Genomic DNA, 14,352 nt, shown 5'->3' with positions numbered 1-14,352 from the left:
ACTAACAAAGTGTATTGCACACAACAGGCAGAGACTAGTCATTTCTGTTGAATAACTGAAGAAATTAATGATTTGGTCTTTCTCTAGGAACACCATTTATTCAATTGAGAACTTTATTGAGAGACCAAGCTACAAAATATAAAGATATTGTTAAAACACAGAGAACCCTGTTGAGTTATGTTAGAAAGACTGCTTAGAATTTCTTTCCAATGTATCAGATAATGATCAAAAAAGGAAATAAAACATTGAAATTGAGTAATAAAAATAATTTTCTTTTACATAGAGGTTTAATGGTATAAAGCAGATATTTTTAATAGATTTTTTTTTCACTTCATAGTTACATAGTACTTTACGGTTTACCAAGGACTACATATTATCTAATTGGATTCATTTTAGAGTTGAAGACATTGAAACTCAGAAGTTATGAAATGCTGAAGGTCACATATCAAGGAAGTGTCAGAGTAAACACCTACTAACTCCAAATCTTGTGAAAGACACCTATGATACCTTATTTGAACCTCACAACAATCCTATTGCTCACTTAGTTGACAAAGAGATTTAAGGCTTATAAAGGTGGTTTGCATGTATTTATTCCTCTAATCTGTGCAGCAACCTTATTATGCATGTGCAATTAAGATTTTCATTCTACCTTTAAGGATAATGAAGATAAGAGTACCTTTTACAGAGTCACACAACTAGCAAACATATGACATGGGATGGTCTTCCTGATTCAAAGCCTGGCACTCTATATTCCACATTATATTTCCTCTTAAATAATAGCCTAAGTAATTTTAGCCTTATTTTATGGATGAGGAAACTAGAATTCAAAAGAGTCCAATGTTTTCCAAGTTCATGAATATTGAATTTGAACCCATGTCCTCTGACTTAAAGTTTATTCTTGATTCCACATTATTCCATGAGAGCATCACTTTCTCACAAAAGAATCAATTAAAGACATTCAGTAAAGAAGAAAAACGTATCTCATGAGGACAGTATTTTATATAAAATCCTATATTTAAAGTTGGAAGTGACCTTATTATTCCTCCAGTCTAGCTCTCATTTTACATATAAAGAAACTGAGGGCCACCAAAGTTAAGTGATTTGCACAAAGTCAAATAGGTATGAAAGTACCTTTGGCACAGAATTACTAAAAATGAAATTTGAACGAGAAATGGGAATTGAACCAAAGTACTTAAACTAAATCTTATGTGGTGGCCTGTCCTCTATACTCCAGACTACTTTGTTCAGGCTTGGATGATTTTTTTTCTTTTGAGAGGGGAAGAAATCAGTTTTTAATTCCAACTTTAACTATAAATAAATGAGGAATTTTGTTCTGGTACCTTTTGCAAGTTCTTCAATATTCATGTCTTCTCTTCTTTGCCTTTCAGGGAAAATATTGCATTGTAAGGCTGCCACCTTTTGAGATGTGAAGAAGGATCAAGATCTTCCTTAGTGCATCCACTATCCACACAAGTTTGAGTTGAAGGAAACTCAACTTCACAGAAATTTTCAGGTGTGTTAGGAGGAATATATTCAGAAACGATGTCTTGAACAGGAGGCTTTTGACCCTGTACATCCTCAGAAGTGTTTGCTTTTGATTACCACCTCCCCCAAGCTGCCCTAGCATCTACCATCCCCCTGCTCTCTTGTCCCCTTCTCCCCCTATTTTCCTGTAGGGTAAGATAGATTTCCATACCACTTAAGTGTGTATGTTATTCTCTCCTTAAGCCAAATCCGATGAGAATAAGATTTACTCATTCCCTCCCACATTCCCCCATTTCCCCTCCACTGTAAAAGCTTTTTCTTGTCTCTTTTATGTGAGATAATTTACTCCATTCTACCTCTTACTTTCTACTCCTCCCAGTATAATCTTCTCTCACACTTTAATTTTATTCTCTGGATATCACTCCTTAATCTTCAACTCATACTGTGCCCTCTATCTATTTATTTACAAATATACATACATATATTTTCCCCCCAACTACCATAATACTGACAAAGGCCTCATGAGTTACAAATATCATCCTTCCATGCAGGAATGTAAACAGTTCATCTTTAATAAGGGTCTTATTATTTCTCTTTCCTGTTTATCTCATCATGTTTCACTTGGATCTTATATTTGAAAATCAAATTTTCTATTCAGCTCTGGTCTTTTGATCAAGAATGCTTGAAAGTCCTCTATTTCTCTGAATGATCATTTTTTACCCTGAAGGTTTATGCTCACTTTTTCTGGATAGGTGATTCTTGGTTGTAATCCTATCTCCTTTGCCCTCCGGAATATTATATTTCATGTCCTCTAGTCCCTTAATGTAGAAGTTGCTAAATTTTGTGGTATCCTGATTTTGTTTCCACAATACTTGAATTGTTTCTTTCTAGCTGCTTGTAATATTTTCTCCTTGATCTGGGAACTCTGGAATTTGGCTACAATATTCCTAGGAGTTTTTCTTTAGGGAACTCTTTCAAGAGGTGATTGGATTCTTTCAATTTCTATTTTGCCCTCTGGTTCTAAAATATCATGGAAGTTTTCCTTGATAATTTCTTAAAAGATGATGTCTAGGCTCTTTTTTTTATCATGGCTTTCAGATAGTTCAGTAATTTTTAAATTCTCTCTCCTGTATCTATATTCCAGTTCAGTTGTTTTTCTAATGAGATATTTCACATTGTTTTCTATTTTTTTTTCATTCTTCTGGATTTGTTTTACAGTGTTTTGAGTTCTCATAAAGTCAATAGTTTCCAATTGCTCCATTCTAATTTTTTAGGAAGTATTGTCTTCAGTAAGCTTTTGGACTTCTTTTTCCATTTGGCCAATTTTGCTTCTTAGGTCATTCTTCTCCTCATTGGCTTTTTGGACCTCTTTTGCCATTAGAGTTAAGCTAGTTTTTTTTTTAATTTTTTATCAATTTATTTTGGCTTATCAATAATCATTTCCATATGCTTTTGAGTTTAAAATTTTTCTCCGCATTCCTCGCCACCACTCTCCCCAAGACAGAGCACAGTCTGATATAGGCTATATATTTACATTCGAATTAAACATATTTTCACATTATTGATGTTATAAGTAAAAAATTAAAACCAATGGGTGGAACCATCAGAAAGAGGAAACAAAACTCAACAGAAGATAAAAAAGTAGCAATTCAACTTCCATAGTTCTCTCTTTGGATGTGGATAGCATTTTCAATCAGGAGGCCTCTGGAGATGTCTTAGATCCTTGTATAGATGGGAAGCATTAAGTTTATCAATATTAGTCATCACAGAATGTGGCTGTTATAGTGTACAACATTCTCTTGATTCTGCCCACTTCACTCAGCATCAGACCATACAAGTTTTTTCAGGTTTTTCTGAAGTCAGCCTGTTCATCATTTCTTATACCACAATAGTATTCCATTATATTCATATACCACAACTTGCTCAGCCATTCCCCAATTGATGGGCATCCTCTCAATTTCCAATTCTTTGCCACCACAAAAAGAGCTGCTTACTCAATTCACTATATATTTTAGAAATGAGGCCTTTATCAGAGACACTGGTTGTTAAAATTCTTTCCCAATTTTCTCCCTTCCTTCTAATCTTAGTTGCATTGGCTTTGTTTGTGCAAACACTTTTTAATTTAATGTAGTCAAAATTATCCATTTTGTCTTTTGTAATGTTCTCTATCTCCTGTTTGGTCATGAATTCTTCTGTTCTCTATAGATCTGATAGGTAAACTGTTCCTTGCTCTCCCAGTTTGCTTATAGTATCAGCCTTTGTATCTAAATCATGAACCCATTTTGACTTTATTTTGGTATATGGTGTGAGATTTTGGTCTCTAACTAGTTTCTGCCATACCCTTTTTCCAGTTTTCCCAGCATCTTTTTTTCAAGGAGTGGGTTCTTATCCCAGGAGCTGGGGTCTTTGGGTTTATCAAATAATAGATTATTATAATCGTTGACTACTGTGTCTTGAATATTTAACCCATTCCACTGTTCCATCACTCTATTTCTTAGCCAGCACCAAGCAGTTTTGATGATTGCTGCTTTATAATACAATTTAAGGTCTGGAATGTCTACGTCACTTTCCTCTGCATTTCTTTTCATTAGTTCCCTTGATATTCTGGACCTTTTGTTCTTCAAATGAATCTTGTTATTATTTATTCCAACTCTATAAAATAATTTTTTGGTAGTTTGATTGGTATAGCACTGAATAAGTAAATTAGCTTAGGTAGAATTGTCATTTTTATTATATTAGTTCTGCCTACCCATGAGCAACTGATGTTTTTTTCAATTATTTAGATCTGACTTTACTTGTGTGAAAAGTGTTTTGCAATTTTGTTCATAGAGTTCCTGGGTTTGTTTTGGGAGGCAGAATCCTAAACATTTTATAATGTCTACAGAAAGTTTAAATGGAATTTCTCTATCTCTTGCTGTTGGACTTTGTTGGTAATACATAGAAATGCCAGTGATTTATGTGGGTTCATTTTACAGCCTGGAAGTTTGAAAAAATTGTTTATTATTTTAAGTAGTTTTTTACTTGATTCTCTAGGATTCTCTAAGTATATTATCATGTCATCTCCAAAGAGTGATGGCTTTGTTTCTTCTTTGCTTATTCTAATACATTCAATTTCTTTTTCTTCTCTTATTGCTAAAGTTAACATTTCTGGTACGATGTTGAATAACAGTGGTGATAAAGGACATCCTTGTTGCACCCCCAATCTTATTGGAAATGCTTCTAGCTTGTCCTTGTTACATATCATGCTTGCTGAAGGTTTTAGATGGATGCTATTTATTATCTTAAGAAAGACTGCATTTATACCTATGCTTTCTAGTGTTTTTAATAGGAATGGATTTTGTATTTTGCCAACAGCTTTTTATGGGGTCAGCTAGGTGGTGCTGTGAATACAGCACTGGCTCTGGATTCAGGAGTACCTGAGTTCAAATCTGGACTCAGACACATAACACTTACTAGCTGTGTGACCCTAGGCAAGTCACTTAACCCTATTTGCCTAACCCTCCCACAAAAAATAAACTAGAAAAATATAGCTTTTTTGTATCTATTGTGATGATCATGTGGTTTCTGTTAGTTTTGGTGTTGAAATGCTCAAGTATGCTGATAGTTTTCCTAATACTGAACCAGCCCTGCATTCCTTGTATAAGTCCTACCTAGTCATAGTGTATTATTCTTGTGATAAGTTGCTGTAATCTCTTTGCTAATATTTCGTTTAAGATTTTTGCATCTATATTCATTAGAGACATTGGTCTATAATTTTCTTTCTCTGTTTTGACTCTTACTGGTTTAAGTATCAGCACCATATTTTTATCATGAAAATAATTTGGTAAGACTCCTTCTTCACCTATTTTCCCAAATAATCTATATTGTATTGGAATTAATTGTTCTTTAAATATTTGATAGATTTTACATGTAAATCCATCTATCCCTGGAGATTTCTTCCTAGGGAATTCATCAATGGCTTGTTCAATGTCTTTTTCTGAGATGGGGTTATTTAAGTATTTTACTTCCTCTTCTGGAACACACCATTGGCATTCACCCTTATCCTCACCATGTAGACAGCACATCTATTTCTCAATAATAAATTTTTTAAATTATTATTATAACCAGTGCACAAGTTCTCCTCAGTTATGTGTTAACATGATACATATTGCTCACATGTACCATACATCTCTCCAGTGCCCTCTAAGTGGTACTTATTTTTTATTTGAAAGAAACAAATAGATGCAAAATGGAATACATTTCACATTGTCTATGGTAATATCTTAAGTGTTATGAAAATGTTCCCAATGCTATAAAAAGTAAAAATGACATTTAAGAAATGAAACCTGAAAGAGTAACTGAACCAGACCTATACAGGAGAAATCCATAGTATAAGTAACCATTACTTTGAAATAACTTTCTTGTCTTTCAGTTTTTCTTCAAGTCACAATGCCCTTAATCATCCATGTTGAGCTCCTCTGAATGTTCCTCAACTCATCAATGTCCTTTCTAAACTGTACCTGAAATAAATACATTCCAGATGTGGTTTTACTAGGCCAGAATGCAGAGGTCAACAATTTTCAAATTCTTGGTAGCTATGATTCTCTTAATGCAAATCAATATTGCATTTTTTTTTTGGTTGGGGGTGAAGAGTCCTGTAATATACTACTGATTCATATTAAGTTTATAGTCCACTAAAGTCCTCAAATCTTTTTTTCAGACAAACCACTATATAAACAAAACTTTCCTATCTTGTACTCAAGACAGTGATTAGTTTAAGCCAAATATGACTTTTACATTTATTGCTATCAAATTTCATCTTATTAGATTCAACCTAATGCTCCAGCCTGTCAAGATGTTTTGTGATACTGACTATCATCAAGTATATTAGCTATCCCTCACATTTGTGTGCCATTTGAAAACTCCATATGTATGTCATTTCTGACTTTATCTGAGTAACTAATTGAAAAGGACAAATGGCTGAGGTTCTACGTTGTAGACATACAGCAAGGATGACATTGAATCATTAACTACTATTCATTTACTCCAGATTTGAATAGAATTGCATTATGATTTAATCTACATATCACCTTTTTCCCTGCACAAAAATATTACTAAATTCTTTATCATATACTTCCCTAAAATCTAGTTTAACTATGTCTATAGTATTCTATTGATCTACTAGAGTAGTAATTCTTTCAGCAAAAGGAAATGAGATTAGTGTGGCATGTACTTTCAAAGTACATTCCCTAACACAAAATACCGTATTTGTTTTTAATGTCAATAGTATTCTGGAAATGTATCTAGTTGTCAGTTATAAAAAACAACTTCAAAGAATAAAAAACTGAAGATATCCTACAGAGCAATGGAATTATGATAGATATAATTTGGCTGCTACATTATTATAAGGGATTAGTTGTATTGGAGGAGTAACATGAAAAATATCATCAAGATACAGCAGAGAAAGGATGTGAACAAATGATGTTTGAAAATGAAGGGATGTGTAATCAAGTGCTGTACTAGTGCTCTTAAAATATCAAAAATGGGGAATTGATGCTGGGCATATGGTAGAGTAGGTCAGAAAATTCCAAGCACTCAAGATTTCCCCCCCATAAAACAGATAACATAGCACCTCAGGGCAAACTTAGAGCAATAAAAATAAATAAAAGTAGGGGCAGAAAAGGGATCCTCCTGGGACAATAGGTAAATATCTGAAGAAAATCCCAGGACAAAGTTTAGGCTTTGTGAAGAGTAAACATCTGCAGGCTAGGGTCCACATGAACAACAAACAGGAAGCCCTGGGGTTAGCTGAGTTAGGAGGCTGTCTCAGTCCCAGTCACAGGGACTTTACTCAGAGCAAGGAGAGACTGAGGGAACCTCTGCTGACAAGGAATGTCAGATCCTTCTGTACTGCAGTGTGTTGCAAAGACTCTGCCAGGAGGGTGGGAAGAGTGGGTGGAGTAAAGTAACCACCTTACCCCAGGAAGTGTAGAAGCAGTGTGGCAGGGAGGACTCTGGCTCTAGGCACTTACAATAAGCTGGAGATCTTGGTTTAAATTCCAGGCCAGAGACATCATCCCCCATACTCCAGGACTAGTGGTGATTACAATACTAGGATACTACAAATAAAAAAAATGCACAGGCAAAAGAGACATAATCCAACCGTAGAGAAGTGCTATGGGAATAGAGAATACCAGGGTTCATCTTCAGGGGAGGTTACTGAAGTAAAGAAACCTTTCTCTTCTAAGTCAAAGAGTAATGTCAATTACTCTTACCAAATTATTTTCATGATAAAAATATGGTGCTGATACTTAAACCAGTAAGAGTCAAAACAGAGAAAGAAAATTAGGTCAAATGGTCACCTACACAAAAAGAATTCATAGAACTTAAAAGAAGACTTTAAAAATCAAATGAGAGGTTAAAAAAAACAATATTTCAAGAAAAAGAAGATTATGAAAAAGTCAACCAATTAGAAAAGGAGATCCAGAATCTTAAGAAAGAAAATAACTCCTTGAAAATCAGAATTGGGCAAGGGGAAGCCAACAAAATTATGAGATCAATAAATTATAAAATAAAATATAAAGAATGAAAAAAAGAAGATAATGTGAAACATCTATTAAGATTAACAACTGATCTGGAGAACAGATCAAGAAGAGAAAACATAAGAATAATCAGACTACTTGAAAACTATGGTCAAAAAAAAATTTTAATTTGGACTTCCAGGATCCAAGAAGGTGGAGTAAAAAGTAAATAGCTTTCACTCTCCTTTATTAACCTCAATAACTCCAGAAAATATCACCCAGGAAAAACCATAAAACAGTTGAGCCAGCAGAAAGACAGGGTGCAGCAGTCTTTTAAACTAGGAAGTTTAGGGGATTAACAGGAATGATTTCTATCATTCTGGTGGAATGAAAGAAGTACAGGACAAGAGGCATCACAGCAAGCCAGCATCAAGCCTTCTCTCAGCAGACCAGCAGTAGATCCTGAGCCCCATGGTGGTGTGCCAGGCAAGCACCAACACCAGGACACCCCTAACCCAAGTACCTTGGCACAGGCAGGGGAACTGGTAGACTCCAGCAGCCAAACCTCCCAGTGTTGCAGCAAACCCCAGGAAACACAATTATAGGCAAGCAGGCAACCCACACCAGTCAAACCTTCCAGAGCTTCAGAGCAGCTGTCCTCCAGGGTCAGACCTCCCTCCACCCCAAGAGCTTCTGTGTTGCTGAACCGAGCTCAGCACGAGGTAAGCTGCAATATTCTACAGCCTCCAACTGCCAGAACCTGAGACCCCAGCACACAAAGATAGTGACCAGGTGCCTGGTCCCCAACAAAAAGGCTTAGTATAGTGACACCTATGCTCTAGGAGGAGAGATCAATTTTAAAAACCAGGAAATAGACAAATACCATGAGAAAAAAGCAGAAATGGACAATGATCATAGATTTTTACTATGGGGACAGGGAAGATCAAATCACAAATTCAGAAAAGGGCAACATTGTCAATATACATACAACCAAAACCTCAAAAGGGAATATGAACTGGCCTCAAGCCCAAAAAGCATTCTTGGAAGACCTAAAGAAGAATTTTAAAAGTTAAATGAGAGAGATAGAGGAAAAATGGGAAAAAATGACAGGTATGCAGAGAAAGTCAATAGCTTGGAAAAAGAAGGCCAAAAAAATGACTGCAGAAAACAAGTTCTTAAAAAATACAATAGACTAAATGAAAAAAAAAATCCACTGAAAAAAACAACTCCTTAAAAAGTAGAATTGGCCAAATGGAAAAGGAGGCACAGAAACTCACTGAAGAGAAGAGTGCCTTAAAAATGAAATCAGCCAAATGGAAAAGGAGGCACAAAGGCTAATTGAAGAAAACAATTCATTAAAAATTAGAACTGGGAAGTAGAAGCTAATGACTATGAAACTTCAAGAATCAGTCAAACAAAATCAAGAGAATGAAAAAAAGAGAAGAAAACATGAAATACCTCATTGGAAAAACAACTGAACTGGAATATAGATCCAGGACAAATAATTTAAGAATTATTGGTCTTCCTGAAATCCATGATCAAAAAGAGCCTGGACAACATGTTTCAAGAAATCATGAAGGAAATCTGCCTGAGGTCCTAGAACCAGAGGATAAAATAGTCATCAAAAGAATCCAACAGATCAGTAGAATAGTTTACGTATGCAAGACATACTATTCAATGACTATAGTAATCTATTATTTGATAAACCCAAAGACCCCAGCTTCTAGGATAAGGACACACTCTTTGACAAAACCTTCTGGGAAAACTGGAAAAGAGTAGGCATAGATCAAAATCTCACACCATATACCAAAATAAAGTCAAAATGGGTTCCTTTTTTAGATATAAAGGCTGATACTGTAAGTAAACTTGGAGAGCAAGTAAGAGTTTACCTATTAAATTTATGGAGAACAGAAGAATTCCTGATCAAAGAGGAGAAAGAGAACATTAGGAAATGCAAAATGGATAATTTTGATTAGGTTAAATTGAAAAATTTTTGCACATATTAAGCCAATGCAATCAAGATTAGAAGGAAAGTAGAAAATCAAGAAAGAATTTTTACAACCAATGTACCTAATAAGGGCCTCATTTCTAAAATATATGGAGAATTAAGTCAAATTTCTAAGAATACAAGTCAGTCTCCAGTTGATAAATGGTCAAAATATATGAACAGGCAGTTCTCAGATGAAGAAATTAAAGCCATCTTTAGTCACATGAAAAAATGCTCTAAATCACTATTGAATAGAGAAATGCCAATGAAAACAACTAGTCTGAGGTAGAATATCACACCAACAGTTTGGCCAACATGACAAAACAGGAAAATGATAAATGTTGGAGAAGATGTGGGAAAATTGGAACACTAATGCATTGGTGGTATTGTGAAATGATCCAACTATTTTGGAGAGCAATTTGGAACTATGCCCAAAGGGCTATAAAAATGTACATACCCTTTGACCCAGCAATAACACTTCTAGGGCTGTATCCCAGAGAGATCATAAAAATGGGAAAAGAACCCACATGTACAAAAATATTCAAAGCAGCTCTTTTTGAGGTGGCAAAGAATTGGAAACTGAGAGGATGCCCATCAATTGGGAAATGACTGAACAAGTTGTGGTATATGAATGTAATGGGATACTATTGTGCTATAAGAAATGATGAACAGGCTGACTTCAGAAAAACATAAAAAGACTTGTATGGTCTGATGGTGAGTGAAGTGAGCAGAACCAAGAGAATGTTGTACACAGTAACAGCCACATGGTGCCATGACTAATATTGATAGACTTAACCCTTCTTAGCAATACAAGGATCTAAGACATCTCCAAAGGCCTCATAATGGAAAATGCTATTCACAAAGAAGAAAGAACTATGGAGTTTAAATGAAGATCGAAGTACACTATTTGCTATTTTTTCTTCTGTTGTGTTTTGTTTTCTTTCTGGTGGTTCCTCTTATTGGCTCTAATTCTTACTTACAACATGACTAATGTGAGAATATGTTTAATATGAATGTATATGTATAGCTTATATCAGATTGTGTGCTGTCTTGGGGAGGGAGGTGAGAAGGGAGAGGGAGAAAAATTGGAAGCTCAGAAGCTTATGGAAGTGAGTGTTGATCATTCAAAATTAATTAAAAAAAATAATCCACCAGGCTCAGATTCTTATAATCTAGTCAAGTGTTCAGATACTTAAAATCTAGCCACTGCTCAGATTCTTATAATCTAGCCAAGGGCTCAGATTCTTAAAATCTGGCCCACTTGTATTAGTGATACAAATGATTAGATTCCTTAAGAGTTTGCACAATATGACAGATGTTCTAACAAATCTTGTCTTTGGCTGAAAAAAAAAAATGAATTCACCAATTACCTCCTGAAAGACATCCCAAGTGGAAAATGGTAAGGAATATTGTAACCAAATTATAGAATTATCAGGTCAAGGAGAAAATACTTCAAGTCACCAGAAAGAAACAATTTAAATATAGATCCAAAGTTTGAATTATACAGGAACTTGCAGCTTCTACATTAAAAGATTGAAGGGCTTGGAATAGGAGCTTGGATTATAACCATGTGTCAACTACCAGCAATAATTTTTCAGAGGAGGAGGTGGACATTTAATGAAAAGGGCATTTCTAAAGCTTGATGAACAGACCAGACCTGAAAAAAGTTACTTTCCAATACAAGACTCAAGCATAAAAAGGTAAACAGGGAAGATAAATTGTAAGAGACTCAATAAGATTAAAATGTTTCCATTTCTACATGGGAAGATTATACTTGTAACTGCTAAGAACTTCTCATTATTAGGGCAGTTAAAAGGAGTATTCATAGACTGAGGGCAGAGGAGTTAGTTGATTATGATGGTATGATAGGCAAAAATAAATACATAAAATGAAGGGATGAGAAAGAAGGATGCACTGGGAGAAAGAGGAAGTAAGAGGTAAAATGGGGTAAATTATCTTGCATAAAAAGAGGCACAAGAGTTTTTACAAAAGTTACAAAAATCTGTGATGGCAAACAACACTTGAAATGTACTCTCATAAGAATTGGCTCAAACAGAATAATCCACATATTCATTTGGGTATAAAAATATTTTACTTTACAGGGAAGTAAGAGAAGAAGGGGAATCAGGGAAAGGTGCAAGGATAGAAAAATGAATGAATTGGGAATACAGTGATCAGAAGCAAAACATTTTTGAGGAAGCACAGAGTAAAAGGAGAAAGAGAGAGAGAAGGATAAACAGGTGAGAAGGGAATATTATGAAGGAAATACACAGTAATCATAACTGTGAATGTGGATGGGATAAACTCACTCATAAAATAGAAGTGAATGGCAGAGTGGGTTAAAAACAGGAATCCTACAATGTGTTGTATACAAGAAACACCCTTTAAGCAAACAAACATAGAGTAAAGGTAAGTAGCTGGGACACAATCTCATATCTTCAGGTGAAGTTTTAACAAAAAGCATAGGTATCAATCACGATCTCAGACAAAGCAAAAGCAAAAAATGGATTTAATTAAAAGAGCTGAAGAGAAAAACTACATTTTGCTAAAAGGTATCATAATCACAGAATATCAATAGTAAGCATATATGCACCAAATGATATAGCCACCACAATCTAAAATCCACAATACACAAGGAAAGAGTTAAAAGAGTTACATTAGGAAATAGAGAATAAAACTAAACTAGTGGGTGACCTCGACTTTCCCTTCTCAGAACAATTTTAAAGAACTTATGATGAAAAATGTTACATAACTCTAGAGAAAGAATTAATAAAATTTGAATGCAGATTGAAGCATACTTTTATTTTAACTTTCTTATTGCTTTTCTTTTTTTTTTACAACATGACTGATATAAAAATAGATTTTGTCTGATGTCACAAGTATATCAAATTGCTTGCCTTTTCAGTGGGGGAAGGAGAGAAATTGAGAATTTGAAACTCAAAATTTAAAAAACAATGTTAAAATTATTTTAAATTTAATTTGAAAAAATAAAACATTAAAAAATATTATAAACAAAGTTATAATACTAAAGAACAGATGACAATGAATTGGAATTGACCCATGGTTTGTTCAGCCTAATTGTTCAATAAGGAGAACTCTACATATTAATATTATTAATAATAATGCTTAAATGGGACATCCTAACTGCTTAATGCAAGACATGAACATACTCTATTTGGTGACATAATCATTTCCCACTTTTGGCAAATTTATTCTAGTCCAAGAGAAACTGTTTGAATATGTGAGAGAATTTTTTTGGGGGTTTTGGTAAAGAACGCAATCAATTGTGAACCAAAGTTGAAATATCTATATTGTCACACTTAGAAATATCTGTATTATCTTTGCACAACATTAGAACTATATGTCAGATTGGGTAGGGTCTCAAATTTCTGTTGCAGGATACATTCCATTGTTACACTGACAATGCAAGTCTGAACACTGTCTCATTACAAGACAAATTTGGTTGTGTGGACATGACGCATTTTTTTCAGTCATACTGCTTCTAAGATATTTACAGGGGGATAACTTTTTACTCCATTCTTTTCTTCACAGAAATTCCCCACCATAGGACCAAAACAGTTCCATGCCATAGCTAGCAGTACCTTTTCAGCAGATGGTAGGATTCTTTTCCCAGTGGAAAATTCATGTGTTTTCAATGCCTGTTTTGTCATTTACTCTCACTAACATGTTACACCCACATTTCTAAACATCATGTCCAACTTCTGCATATTTAAAAATAATAAATTCTTTCTTCATATTTAAGTGTGTACAGTCTACCATGCACTTCACTTAATTTAATGCATCTGAAGATTAACATTAACTGACAGGTGACTATTCAATTAAAATGTCATCTGTCAGGTCACAACTTTGGAAAATTGAATATATGTAATGATATTGCATACTTATATACCAACTTCATGATCAGGTATGAAGTGATGCTGATGTGGCAATATTTACATAGTAGGTACATGAGTCTTTGAAAAATGCAAGATTCTTCTTATGGGGGCAGAGAAGATCAAATCACAAATTCAGAAGAGGTTAACATTGCCAATATACCTACAACCAAGGAATGATTTGTAGGAGAATGGTATTTTCCAAGATATTATGTTTAAAAGAAAAGGAATGTATTTAAACTATTCTAATTTCACTTTATAAATCATTTTCATTATCTAATCCATATATATTCCCTATTAATATTTTTTCACTTCATATCATATTTGGGGGGCAACAAATTCTGTCCATTTATTTCTGTGCACAAAGTAGTACTTCATTTCATCTATTCCAAAATCATCTCTTTTAAACTTTAAGACTATGAGATTAAGGAAATTCTATGATTATGAGCTTAAGGGCACATATACGTGTTCTCCCTATTCTCTCCAT

The 14,352-nt window shown here is 34.4% G+C and overlaps 1 protein-coding gene across 5 annotated transcripts in view; it reads right to left on the bottom strand.

The window, feature by feature from the left end:
* Positions 1-14,352, bottom strand: part of SPOCK3 (SPARC (osteonectin), cwcv and kazal like domains proteoglycan 3) — a 706,138-nt gene that overhangs the window by 499,460 nt on the left and 192,326 nt on the right. The gene's annotated exons all lie outside the window — the stretch shown is intronic.

Source organism: Vombatus ursinus, unplaced genomic scaffold (assembly GCF_900497805.2).
Source record: "Vombatus ursinus unplaced genomic scaffold, bare-nosed wombat genome assembly UNPS02014784.1, whole genome shotgun sequence".
NCBI lineage: Eukaryota > Metazoa > Chordata > Mammalia > Diprotodontia > Vombatidae > Vombatus > Vombatus ursinus.
Note: the sequence above shows the minus strand (reverse complement) of the source record. Positions and strands in the feature narration are given on the sequence as shown.